Source organism: Lynx canadensis, chromosome B1 (assembly GCF_007474595.2).
Source record: "Lynx canadensis isolate LIC74 chromosome B1, mLynCan4.pri.v2, whole genome shotgun sequence".
NCBI lineage: Eukaryota > Metazoa > Chordata > Mammalia > Carnivora > Felidae > Lynx > Lynx canadensis.
The window spans coordinates 87,250,261-87,263,821 of record NC_044306.2 but is presented as its reverse complement, the minus strand read 5'-3'; the positions used below and the strand labels follow the sequence as shown (position 1 = coordinate 87,263,821).

The following is a 13,561-nucleotide window of genomic DNA, read 5'->3' as shown; positions in this document are numbered from 1 at the left end:
CCCCAGCTCTTCCCGCATGGGGGCTCATTGTCATCCTTCAGTCTCAAATCAAATGTTACTTTCTATCACATGGTCTTACCTTCTTCATAGCATTGACCACACTGTGTAATTGTCCCATTGATTTCGCTGACCTATTAATCTGTGTCTTTTCCCTGAACTAGAATGTAAACTTCATAAGGCTCTGTTGTCTGTCTTGTTCACTCACTGTTGTGCACCCAGCACCTAGCACTGCCTGCAGTAAGGGATGCTCAGTAAAAGTGTGTGTTGGGTAGACAAATGAATGAGTGCTTAAAAATCCCTATACCCTTTGCGCCAAATCATAGTGGCCATGAAACTAAGCATACCACGTTGTAGGGAAAGAAGTAACATGCAAACCAAGAATTTACAGTCTGAAGTTTCTTCTCAGAGAAAAAGGCAAATACTCAATGTGCTAAGAACTACAGTTAAGAAAGTGTCTCGGTCCCATCCCCAAAATAGATAAAATTGGGATAAATTTACCGTTTGAAAAGAGAACGCCCAATGGCTAGTACCCACATCTTCCAGGTGTTGAAAAGATCAGGTGCTTGGAGCGCCTGGGTGGCTTCGTCGGTTAAGCGTCTGACTTCAGCTCAGGTCATGATCTCGCAGCTCCTGGGTTCAAGCCCCCCATCGGGCTCTGTGCCGACAGCTCAGAGCCTGGAGCCTGCTTCGGATTCTGTGTCGCTCTCTCGCTCTGCCCCTCCCCTGCTCATGCTCTGTCGCTCCCCTTCTCTCAAGAATAAATTAACATTAAAAAAAAAAAAAAGCTTAAGAAAAGATCAGGTGCTTGCTAAATCTCCACTTAGGGTGTATCTTCGGGAAGACATGACTGGAGCACAGACATGTTACAAAACGTAAGCTTCTTGGAGGCCTGGGTGCGGGGCCCCTGGGCGGGCCTCCGAGCCCCGCTGCTGCTGCCCATGCGCGGCCACAAGACCCGCCAGGACCCGCCGGCCAAGTGCAAGGGTGGGTGCGTGGCGACCCGCCCGTGGTGGATCCCGTTGAGTCCCGCCAGACGGTGCGCGCCCTCAGGTGTGTGTGACAGGGAAGAGGCTGCCGTCGGCCCCGTGGGTGGTGTGTCGAAGCGGTCTCGCCCAGAGGGCGCCGACTCTGAGCGCGTCTCCGCCCGGGCTGGAGTTCGCTTCGCTTCCGAGATGCAGAAGAAGGTGCACGAGGCCCGGGCGCTGTCCCGGCAGAGCGCAAGGTGCTGCGGGATACCGCTGAGCACCGCGACCTGAGGGCCTGGAACCAGGCGGAGAACCAGCTGTTGCTCGGGCTGAGCGATTGGCGAGGCTGCGGCAGGAGGGGCCTGAGCAGAAGCAGCGGCAGGTGCAGCAGACGGCGGCCCTGCAGCTCAAGGAGCAGGAAGTGCTGCAGCTGCAGGAGGAGGCAAAAACATTTCATCACCCAAGACAACCTGGAGGTGGGGGTGGAAGAAGCGCTGGACTCCCAGAAGAGCTACAACCAGGCCATCACCAGAGAGGGGCTGGTGGGCAGGTCCCGGCACAAGGGCTCTTGAGTGTCCAGTGAGGACAGTACCCACCCAGGGCCCATGTGTGTATGCGGGTGGGAGGGTTGGGCCTGATCTGGAATCAACCAGTTTCTTATGAAGAAGGAGGATCAACCTGTCCCGGTGGGGCCCTTACATGGTGGCCTCTGCAGCCATCACTTGGTCAGAAACTCCCATACGCAGTATCCTGTGCTGCACACACGTACAACTCAGCAAAGCACCAGACCTTAGAGGTTTCCATCTCACGGAGGAGCAGAACGGACCATAGTCCCCCAGGGAGCCAGGTCATCTACTCAGTGGTCATGGAGGGCAGTGGTTGGCAAATTACAGTCCTTGGGCCCAATCTGGCCTGCTGCCTATTTTTGTAAATAAAATGTGTTGGAACACATGCACACTCACAAAGAAACTTAAACTTCTTTTTAAGAAGTACCTAGAGGGCTGTGGCTCAAATGGGGTCTTAAAAAATGAGCACCAGAAGAAAGAATCTGCCTATGTTTCTCAAACACTGTGTATTCTTGGGAAAAGCATACCTGTTTCTTAATAACCAGTCCTTCTTTATAATTATTCTGCAAAAGTGAAAAGTAATCCTTTCATAGCTAGCAAGACCAGGAGCCATTGAGAAAGGGACCCAATTGCTCAGTGCTGCTGAGGCACCTCCTGTTCCTTCTGTCCTGCTGGCCCAGGCACTTGGGCAGATGCCCAGGTGCCTTGGGCAGGCTCCTTCCAAGGAAACTGAGTAACAGTTACCTGGGAGAGGGACACCTGGGTGGCTCAGCCACTTAAACATCCGACTCGGTTTCCACTCGGGTCATGACCTCATAGGTTTGTGGGATGGAGCCCCACTTCTGGCTCTGCGCTCGCAGTGTGGAGCCTGCTTGGGATCCTCACTCCCCGTTTCTCTTGCTGCCTCTCTCTCTCTCTCTCTCTCTCTCTCTCTCTCTCTGCCCCTCCCCCAACTTGGGCCTTCACTCTCTCTCAAAATAAATAAATAAAAACTAAAAAAAAAAAAAAAAAGTTATCTGGAAGGGAAGGAAGAGTCACAAGTGAGGCTGTTCTTCTGTTGTTTGAATGATTAAATGTCTTAAAGGGAGGTTGTATATATGTATTACCACAAAAAGAGAAAATAATCTTACTTTAAAAACAAACCTCTAATTTATCTTCTCAGAACGAGATTGTCTTCCTGGGTAAGAGCCACTTGAAAAAGAATTTATCTTTTTTATGAATGTACATTTACCACACAATCCAGCAACTGTACTCCTAGGCATTTATCCAAGTTCACACAAAGACTAGCACATGAATGTCCAAAGGACTTGGTTCTTTTTTTTTTTTTTTTAAGTTTGTTTGAGAGAGACAGATACAATGTGAGCAGGGGAGAGGCAGAGAGAGGGGGGGTAGAGAGAGAGAGAATTCCAAGCAGGCTCCAAGCTACCAGTACAGAGCCTGATGCAGGGATCAAACTCACAAACCATGAGATCATGACCTGAGCTGAAACCAAGAGTTGGACACTTAATCAACTGAGCCATCCAGGAGCTCCAAAAGGACTTTATTCTTAAAAGCCAAAGCTGGACACAATTCAAATGTCCAATAACAGGTGAGTGAATAAACAAACTGTAGTATATATGGAATACTTTCCAGTAATAACATGAGGGGAACTAAAGAGACACACAACAGGGCACCTGGGTGGCTCAGCAAGTTAAGTGGCTGACTTCAGTTCAGGTCACGATGTTACAATTTGTGGGTTCGAGCCCTGCATCAGACCCTAACAAACAGCTCATACCTTGGAGCCTGCTTCAGATTCAGATTCTCTCTCTCTGCCCCTCCCCTACTTGTGCTCTCTCTCTCTCTTTCTCTCTCTTTGTCTCTCAAGAATAAAAAAAATAAACATTAAGAAAAAGAGAGAGAAAGAGAGGGGGCACCTGGGTGGCTCACTTGATTAAGCATCCAACTTCAGCTCAGGTCATGATCTCACAGTTCCAGAGTTTGAGCCCCACATCGGGCTCTGCACTGACAACTCAGAACCCGGAACCTGCTTCGGATTCTGTGCTTCCCTCTCTGTCTCTGCCCCTTCCCTACTCGTGCTCTCTCTCTCTCTCTCTCTCTCTCTCTCTGTCTCTCTCTCAAAAATAAATAAACATTAAAAAAAAAGAGTTGGGGCACCTGGGTGGCTCGGTTGGTTAAGCGTCCAACTCTTGATTTTGGCTCAGGTCATGATCTCATGGTTGGTGAGTTTGAGCCTCACATCGGGCTCTATGTTGATGGCACAGAGACCCCTTGGAATTCTCTCTGTCTCCCTCTCTGCAACTCCCCCACTCATGCTCATTCTCTCTCAAAATAAATACTTTAAAAAATTTCTTTAAAAAGAGACACCCACAACAACATGGATGAATCACAAAAGCAGTATGCTGAAGAATATATAGTGTATATTTCATTTATATAAAACTCTAGAAAAAGCAAAATGAAAATATAACAATATACAAGAGATCAGTGGTTGCCTGAAGTCAGGATTTGGGAGTAAGGATTTACTAGGAAGGAGCACAAGGGAACTTTTCAGGGGATTAGTAATGTTCTCATCTTTATTGTGTTGGTGATTACAGAAGTGTATACATTTGTCAAAACTCAGAACTGCACACTTAAAAATGGAGGCAAATTTTGAAGACACTGGACTGTGAGAAGTTTAAAGAATTTGAACTAATCCTGAAGTCATCAAGGAAATATAAAAGGGATTTTTAGGTAAATGCAAAGGCAAGGAAACCGTTCAGGAGGTAATGAAATACGCCAAGTATAAGCTGTTAAGTGCCTGAACTAGTGAAATACAGTGAAGTAAGGGCAGTGGTGTGTGGTAAATGTTTAACAAACATCTGGGGGTGGGGGAAGACCTGATTTTGTAACATCTGCCCATTTCCCAGGATAAATATTCCCACCATGGCTATTTTCAAGCTGCCAATGTGATGTTACTGAACAGGGTTTGAAAAGAGATGCTCACGGGGCGCCTGGGTGGCTCAGTCGGTTTAACATCTGTCTGACTCTTGATTTCGGCTCAGGTCATGAGCTTGAGGTTCTTGAGATCGAGCCCCACATCAGGCTACTCTGGCGGCATGGAGGCCTGTTTGGAATGCTATCTCTCCCTGTCTCTCTGCCTCTCCCCCCATCCCACGCACGCGTGCATGTGTTCCCTCTCCCTCTTTCAAAATAAGTAAACTTAAAATAAACAGTAAGAAACAAAAGAGGTGCTTACAATTGGCCCTTATTAGTCAGTGCAAGCCAGCCCCAGCACACAACAGAGTAGAAGGCCTTGTTAGATTTGAGTAAAATGGTTAAAATAATTTGCATGTGTTAGGGTAAGGCAAACTGCACTAACGAATGGATTTTAAAACTTAGTGGTTCAAAACCAAACTTTTTTTTTTTTTTCCAAATAATATTCAGGGGCAGAGATCCCAAGTTGGTGAGGGCTCTGGTTCACATAGTCATTCAGGGACCCAGGCTGACTGAGTCTCAACCATTTTTAATACATTGCTTCCCAAGCCACTCTGGCCATCACTGGAAAGGCCAATATAGCCCCTGAGAGGAAGAAAGAAAGAAGATAAAGGAATGTGCGTGGGATATTTTATAGATCAGGCTCAGAAGTAGCATGTATCATGCCCTGCTTGTATTCCTTTAGAAAACGTAGTCACCTGGCTCTATCTAACTCCAAGGGAGACTGAGAAATGTTGTAAAGCTGGGAAGCAAAATGGGAGAAAGAGAGAGAGTATTCTGGAGCTCAAATAGCAGTCTGTGCTACTTTGAGAGATTCTGAGAAAGTAGGGCTGCCAGATAAAAGAGAAAATGCCTGGTTAAATTTGAATTTCAAAGGGAAAAACTAAATAATTTTGTGGTATAAGTATTCCCAAATATTACACGAGACATACTTATGCTAAAAAAAGTATTTTTAATTTATCTGAAACTCAGATTTAACTGAGCACTTGCATTTTTATTTACCAATCTGGTAAGGGTAATTGCCAGGTTATACAATTGGATGAAATGATCCTTGATAATGCTATTATCTGGAGGAAAGATGACAATTTGAGGAGAATCAAACACACAAGAGATCCACTATAAGCTGCAGTGCCAGCTCATTAATTTAAAAATGGGACAGGCATTTGGTAGTATTAACTAATATTTGTCATTGGTACAGGTCATTCTGGGTACTTCTAAGATAGTGCAGTCAAGAAACAGTAATCATAGATCAAGAAAGCAGGATGGAAGAAATAGCATTAGGGTAAGCTACAAAAACGATTTCCAAGATACATAAAGTAAAAAACAAGCAAGGCACAGAGTAATGTATACATGTGTGGCTTGTCTATGTGTGGAATATCTGGAAGGAAACACAAGACACCGGTAACAGGGATGGTCTCTGGGGAGAGGAGCCGCACATGTGAGTGAGGGGACAATGGATGAAAAGGGGCTAATTTTTTTATGTTTATTTATTTTATTTTATTTATTTTTTCTTTTTTTTCAATTTATTCATTTTTTTAATTTACATCCAAGTTGGTTAGCATAGACTGCAACAATGATTTCAGGAGTAAATTCCTTAATGCCCCTTACCCATTTAGCCCATCCCCCCTCCCTTATTTTATTTATTTTTGAGAGAGAAAGAGAGAGAAAGATCAGGGAAAAGGCAGAGAGAGAGAATCCCAAGCAGGCTGTGCACTGTCAGCACAGAGCCCGACACTGGGCTCTAACTCACAAACCATTAGATTATGACTGGAACCGAAATCAAGAGTCGCCAGATGCTTAAACAACTGAGTTACCCAGGTGCCCCAAGGCTGATTTTTTACTATATCGCCTTTGTAGGGGTCAATAGCAGACCATCCCAAGATGGACCTACTTTCTCCGCAACTGTCTAAAATAATTTATGGAACTTGCTCGAGGAAGAGACCTGTCACCATAGATAACTACAGTAGGTATGAACTAGGTGTATGGTGAATATGGAGGAACCTTGTTTGATCAAAGTCCTCTGTGCCCCATTGTCTCTGAGTGGCCCAGCAAACTTTTGTTTACCAAACATTTCTTTTTCATCTTCCTGAAGATTGTATTTCTTCCCTTTGACGTCCCAGACCTCTACTCCCTTTTCCTTAGTTCAGGATGATCTATATCCTTCATTTTGCTTGACTGTCTCTGGAATTTCCAGGTCTGTGTGGGTTCCTTGTACATACACTATTGTTGCAGGATTTTTTACCTCAGTACCAGGGTTCGTTGTCTTGCCTCTTCGAAGAATGAAGAGGTGGACGCAGAATAAAATGAGCAGCAGGCAAAAGTTTATTAGAGTATAAGGTCAGAAACAATAGTATGAAAGCTCTCTTTGCAGAGAGGGGGCATTCGAAAGTGAATACCCCCCGACTATAGGCAAGAGAATCTGTTTTACAGGGGTTTGGTTGGCTCCCTCCCCCTCCATCCTGTTCCTTCTCAGGTTCTACCCTTATTGGCTAGGTAACTCTAAAGGCCCAGTCATTCCTTGTCAATTGGCTCATTTCTACTGTATGAGGGGTGGTCTATGGCCTTATGTTCCTTGCAGGTCATACATTTTATGGTCTACTGCTTTTTTTTAGTCAGGTCTTTTGTCAAATTCCTGAGGGAAACCTGAGGGGGAGTAGGTGGTGTCTGTTACATTCTCAAGAGGAACTTCACGCCTGAGGGAGTTTGCTCCAGGTCACATGTTCCCAGATGCTCCAGGACCCAGGCTCCTTCCAGTCACGTTTCACCTTCTATGAAGTGTTACCCTTATTCTCATGGTTCATAATGGCTTCCAGACTTCCAGTCATCACACCCACATCCCAGCAAACGTCATGGAGAATTCTCAGAAGTACCATATAACACTTCCTTCTTTGAGAAATAAGCCCACTGATACAATCAACAGAGGGAGGCAGAGACTCATAGCACAGTGAAGCAAGGCTTTAATAAATGTTCTTGCAAGAGCAGGTGTCTGATGGACAGGCACTCTCGTGGCAGTTACAGCAGGCAATTTATCTCCTAGCATGAAGTCCCTCCCCTGATTCCTCATTGGCTGAGTACTACAGAGGTTACAGCCTTACCTGGGAAGCTGCCCGTGCCCATGTAAGACCAAAAAGACATTCCTTGAGGTGACCCAAAGACTTCAGTTCTTTAGTACATGCTCATGGCAAAGCTCGCAAAAAATAAGCCCACGAAATGGAGAGGAGAAGAAAGAACGAGGAAGTGAAGTATCTAGGGGTTTGGGACTTCATTGGCGGGGGGAGGGGGGTTGTACATATTTCCATAGGATGTAAGCCTATTAACTAGACAGCACAGCTTTTATTTGGTATTTCTGAAAATGAATCATCTCACTTACTTCTCACACTTCCACTCCTTGTTAACCCAAATTTAGTCGTATGGCTACACCTTTTTGCAAAACAGTCTAGAAAATGTAGTCTTTTAACTCGAGGTACCGGGTCCTGCTAAAACTCAGGATGCTGTTGCTCAAAAGGAAGGGGAAAATGAATAGCCATCTTAAGATAGGCATTACTAAAACCATTTTATAGTTGATGAAACTGAAGCTCAGACTGGTTAAATAACTTGCCCAAATTCACGCAGCTGGAATTTCACCTCAGCTCTATCTCCTTTCAAAGCTGGTGGACTTCTCAACACCCACTTCTAGCCCGGCTCACTCTCAGCACAAGAGTTTGGTGCTCAGCAATAGGCCAGGTTCTCTGAAGCCACACAATACACATAGCACATTCATGTAAGACACCTTTTACTCCAGGGTTTAGGAATAAAACAAATTTATTTGAAACAAATACAGATACGTTATGGTGCAGAAGGCCAAATTTGCCCTTATTTTTATGATGAAACAAAAGACTTGGAAGAAATTTTACAATGGGTCAGTCCCTGTGGACTGGCCAAGATTAGCCAAGATTAAGAAGCCCCTCACTGCCCTGCACTGTTTTCACTGTGCTCTCCAGCTTGGTGTTATATGTTGACTCTATTTACTGTTTTCTGAACTTATCAATTGCAGAGTTTACTGTACTATGAACCTGTAGCCTCTATATCCCAATAGTACTCACGTCTTACGTAGTATTGATTTTTATGGGCTGCTGTGAAAAAGAAAACTAAAGACCCCAAATGGTATCACTTGGGCCTGGCCAAGTCACCAAACCAGGGCTTAATACCTAACCTAATTACAGTTTCAACCTCCCCCAGAAATGTAAGTCTTAATTGGGTGAGTCAGGAATTTTCCCATGAGCAAATCAGGTAATCTGTCCCACTGCCCATCTCTAGCCCCCAAAGGAAGATGAGGTCATCTGCATAATAAGACCTCTTGCCCTCCCCATAAGGGAAGTTAGGTGACCTTGCCTGAAACAAGCCTTTCTTTTCTTTTGCTAATAACTTTCTTGCCCCACCCTCCTTCCTATTAAAACCTTCTATTTTGTACAACTCTGGAGCTCTCCTCTACTTGATGGGATGCTGCCCAATTCATTAATCATTTAATAGTGCCAGGAGTGCCTGGGTGGCTCAGTCTGTTAAGCAGTCAGACTCTTGATCTCAGCTCAGGCCTTGATTTCAGGGTCATGAGCTCAAGCCCCACATTAGGCTTCACTCTGGGCATGGAGCCTACTTAAAAAAAAAAAAAAAAGCCAATTAGATCTTCAAAATTAGCTTGATTCAATTTTGTTTTTTTTAACACTCCAATTGATTTTTTTTTTAACTTTGACTTTTAATAGAAATGTTTTGATCCTTTTAAAAGCTGGAAAATGACTGGTGATCCCATTTGGATAGGGGCCCTATGTAACAATATTATTGCTACAAAATATAATTCCCCAGTCATTTCACACAGGTTTAAGAATATCTGCTGAACGCTATCGAGAATAGCCAAAGTATGGAAAGGGCCCAAGTGTCCATCAACAGATGAATGGAGAAAGAAGATGTGGTATATATATACAATGGAGTATTACTCAGCGATCAAAAAGAATGAAATCTTGCCATTTGCAACTACATGGATGGAACTAGAGTGTATTATGCTAAGCGAAATTAGTCATTCAGAAAAAGACAAGTATCATATGACCTCACTCGTGGAATATAAGATACAAAACAGATGGACATAAGGGAAGGGAAGCAAAAATAACATAAAAACCCAGAGGGGAACAAAACGTAAGAGACTCTTAAATATAGAAAACAAACTGAGGGTTGCTGGAGGGGTTGTGGGTGGGGGGATGGGCTAAATGGGTAAGGGGTATTAAGGAGGAAACTTGTTGGGATGGGCACTGAGTATTATACATAGGGGATGAACCACTGGATCCACTCCTAAAATCATTATTGCACTATATGCTAACTAACTTGGATGTAAATTAATAAATAAATAATAAAATAAAATGAAATGAAATGATAAAAAAAGAATATCTGCTGATTTGCAAAGAAGGGACTTGATTCTTTTTTTTTTTAATTTTTTTTTTTTTTTGAGAGAGAGAGCACAGCTGGGGAGGGGCAGAGAGAGATAGGGGGACAGAGGATCTGAAGTGGGCTCTGTGCTGACAGCAGAGAACCCAAGGTGGGGCTGGAACTCACAAACCCTGAGATCATGACCTGAGCCGAAGTCTGATGCTTAACAATTAAGCCACCCAGGCACCCCAGGAAGGGTCTCAATCCTGACAAATAAGGCCTTGTGACCCTGAAGACACACAATTTTAACTCATGATTACATTTACAGCCTAGCAGTTCCCGTGAGAAGTAAAAGAGATGATTCATTTTCAGAAATGCTAAATAAAAGCTGTGCTATCCAGTTAACAGTAGGTTTACAACCTACTGGAAATATGTACAAACCACCCCACCCCCATAATGGAGTCCTAACTTTTCAGACACTTCACTTCCTGGTTCTTCTTCCCCTCTCCATTTCATGAGGTAATTTTCTCGGGCTTTGCAATGAGCATGTGCCAAAGAACAAAGGAAGGACTGAGAGTCTGCATCATCTCAAGGAATGTACATTTTGTTCCATTCAGAATACTTTTTGCCTTACATGGGCATTGGCGACATCCGGGAAAGGCTGTAACTTCTCTAGGAGTCAGCCAATGAGGAACCAGGGGAAGGACCTGCATGCCAGGAGATAAGTTGCCTGCTATAACTGCCTTGGGTGTGCCTGTCCACTGAGACACCCACTTTTGCAAGACAGTTGATTAAAGCTCCCTTCACTGTGCTCCAGTCTCCACATCCCTCCTTTGATGGGGTCAATGGGCTTATTTCTCACAGTTCCTTTGATGCTAAGTTTCCAGACAAAGTTTCCCGCAAATGGATCATTCATGGGTGGAACTTTTAACTGCAGAGCTTCATGTGGCTGATGAGATCCTATTATGGTGTCTGCTTAAATGTTGTGGTTCAGTTTTAAATAAAGCTTTAGTAGAATGCCACCAAGTTTGGTGTTTGTTCCCTACAGTTATTATACAAGCTAATGAAGTTTAAGAAAACAATTTGGAGGACTATCAAATTGGTTCCAGACTTCTGATGGATGGGCACACATATGAGTAGAAAGATTTAGGATATACATTAAAAAAATTTCTTTTTTTAAGACACAGATACAAAACGGCTTACCAAAATATACCAAAGTTTGACTATAATGAGAAAAATGGATTCTAATTTATGTGGCCAAGTAACTCAGAGACTTTCTAATGTTAACAAAAATCAGCTTGGTCAGTTTGATGAGTGAACATAAAGCAGGATGATAGGCCACACACACACCCCACCAAGGTGGGATATGTGTGACTTTCCTCAGGCACTTCTGGCTGCCTAAGAACAAAGGAAAAAACAAAACATGGTTAAACTGATAGAGTCTTGATAAGTTTACAAATATCTATTCAATAGCCTATCTCCAATAACTTCCTACCATCTTAATGATAATGCTTTGCTAGGGGGACAAACAACCTTAGTTTGACAATAGCTAGGATTCTAGTAATCTGTAAATCCTCTTTAGCATATGGAAATCCCTTTAAGAAACTTCCTCTTGACTTTATCTCCCCCAACTCCATAGTATATAACCAGTCACTCTTCAGGACGCCATCGCAGCTCTCTCTGCACGGGTCCTGTTCCCGTGCTTTAATAAAATCACCTTTTATGCACCAAAGATATCTTCCAGAATTCTTTCTTGGCTGTCAACCCAGAACCCCCATCACTCCAAAACGTCATCAAATTTGCCTAAGGCTAACATACAGGTTTCTGAGGTGATTGGTTGGGGAAAAGGGAGAAGAAGGAGCATCTGAAATCTTAGATGTGGGAAATTGCACTTTCTAATACCTTGGTCTCTTGTAAATGATAGTTAAGCCAAACAAAAAGAAAGATTGGAGCCATTGCATTTGCTACACTGGAACACAGAATATTTAGACATTGGGGGAAAAAATGTCTAAGAACATCCTGAAGGTCATACAAGTTCTGTCCTTTAGGATCCAAGACTCTGGCTCTGTGATGCCCCTGTTTCTGACACAGCTTAGAGTGATTGGGCCTAACTCACCCAACCAGGATTTAGCATAAGGCAGGAAAATCATAAACTTCCCAGTCAGTTTTAGGTGAATAAAAGCAGGTCTCAAAAAAGATCTAGGAAAACGTTGGTTATAATTACACCTCTGATGAATGTAAATATTGAATTCCATTCAATTTAAAAAACCGTCTCAAATGCCAAGGTGGTAAAATGTAAAAGGGAAAAAAAAATAGCAAACACATATCTTAGAATTGATGACACATAGCTTGGTAGATGAGGACTGGACTGAGGCACACATTTCCTCAACTGGGAAAGAAGCCAAAGAGAAATGTATGTAAAAACATAACGACGATTGTTTTAGGTTGGCAAAAATATTGTTAGGACAAGACTCAGAACTGGGTACGTGCTCAGAAGAAACTGTAGGCCAAAGTAATTAGGAGCTCTGAGTGGGAGGACTATTACTATACATGAGTCCATTACAAAGAAGATCTGTGTCAATATCTAGGCCCCATGAAGTCATTAGTTTGTACTGAAATAGTCACACTTCCTTCCAAGCCTACTGCGTTAGTCTTAGATATCCATGGAGAAACTTTCCAATTGGTTTCTTATTCCCCCAAAAACACCTCTAAGGAAGTTGAACCCACATGGTTACTAAACCAATTTATATGTTACAGGGTTTTTGTTGTTGTTGTTATTGTTGTTGTTGTTGTTGTTTATTGTTATAGGTTTCACTGATGGACCCTGGGGATTTAAATAAATTTTGGTTGCCACAGTAGCCTTGGGATTCTATCAGCTAGGGACTGATAACTCTAGTCAAAAGGATTCTATCCTGTTTATATTCATAAGTACAGTGTAATATTTTCTCTATATTATGAATGATTGGCTTTGGGCTATTGGTTTTAACATTCTAAATTTCTAATCTTGTCAACTGTCTGTATAACTGAGACAGTTTATATTTTCTTTGCTATCAATAAAGAGGAGTTCTGCTTAATAATAGAATCATGCAACCTGAAGCCTAAAAGATAGAATGTTCTTGATTGTCTAGCAGTCTGCATTGTCCAAACCTGGTTTGTTGGGCACATATTGTTGAGATGGAGGAACAGATGTCTGTGGCAGAAAGCCCAAGATGGCATCCCAACTCTCTTTGCTTTATTACACAACGTGGAATCTCTGGTCCAATTTCTAGATAGAAAAAACTATCCAGAAAAGAATGCTGACTGGGTAGTGTGAGACCTGGAAAGTTAGAGATGTTTAGACACTATAGAGAAAGTAACAGAATAAAACTGCAGGCTATTCAACAGAGTATAATATAATTGGAAACAGTATGGTAGGAAATTGGTCTGCCTACCATGGTGCAGAAAATAGAGTACATAGGAAACTTACAGTTTAAAAACAGGTCCACACAGGGATGCCTGGGTGGCTCAGTCAGTTAACTGTCTGACTCTTGGTTTCAGCTCAGGTCATGAACTCATGGTTCGTGAGTTTGAGCCACCTGCCCCCTCCCCATCAGGCTCTGTGCTGACAGTGTGGAGCCTGCTTGGGATTCCCTCTCTCTCCCTCTCTCTGCCCCTCCCCTACTTGTG

The 13,561-nt window shown here is 43.2% G+C and overlaps 1 pseudogene; it reads left to right on the top strand.

Annotated features, from left to right (window-relative positions):
* The first annotated feature begins 860 nt into the window (after positions 1-860).
* Positions 861-1,537, top strand: LOC115513003 (annotated as a pseudogene).
* Positions 1,538-13,561: the final 12,024 nt, after the last annotated feature.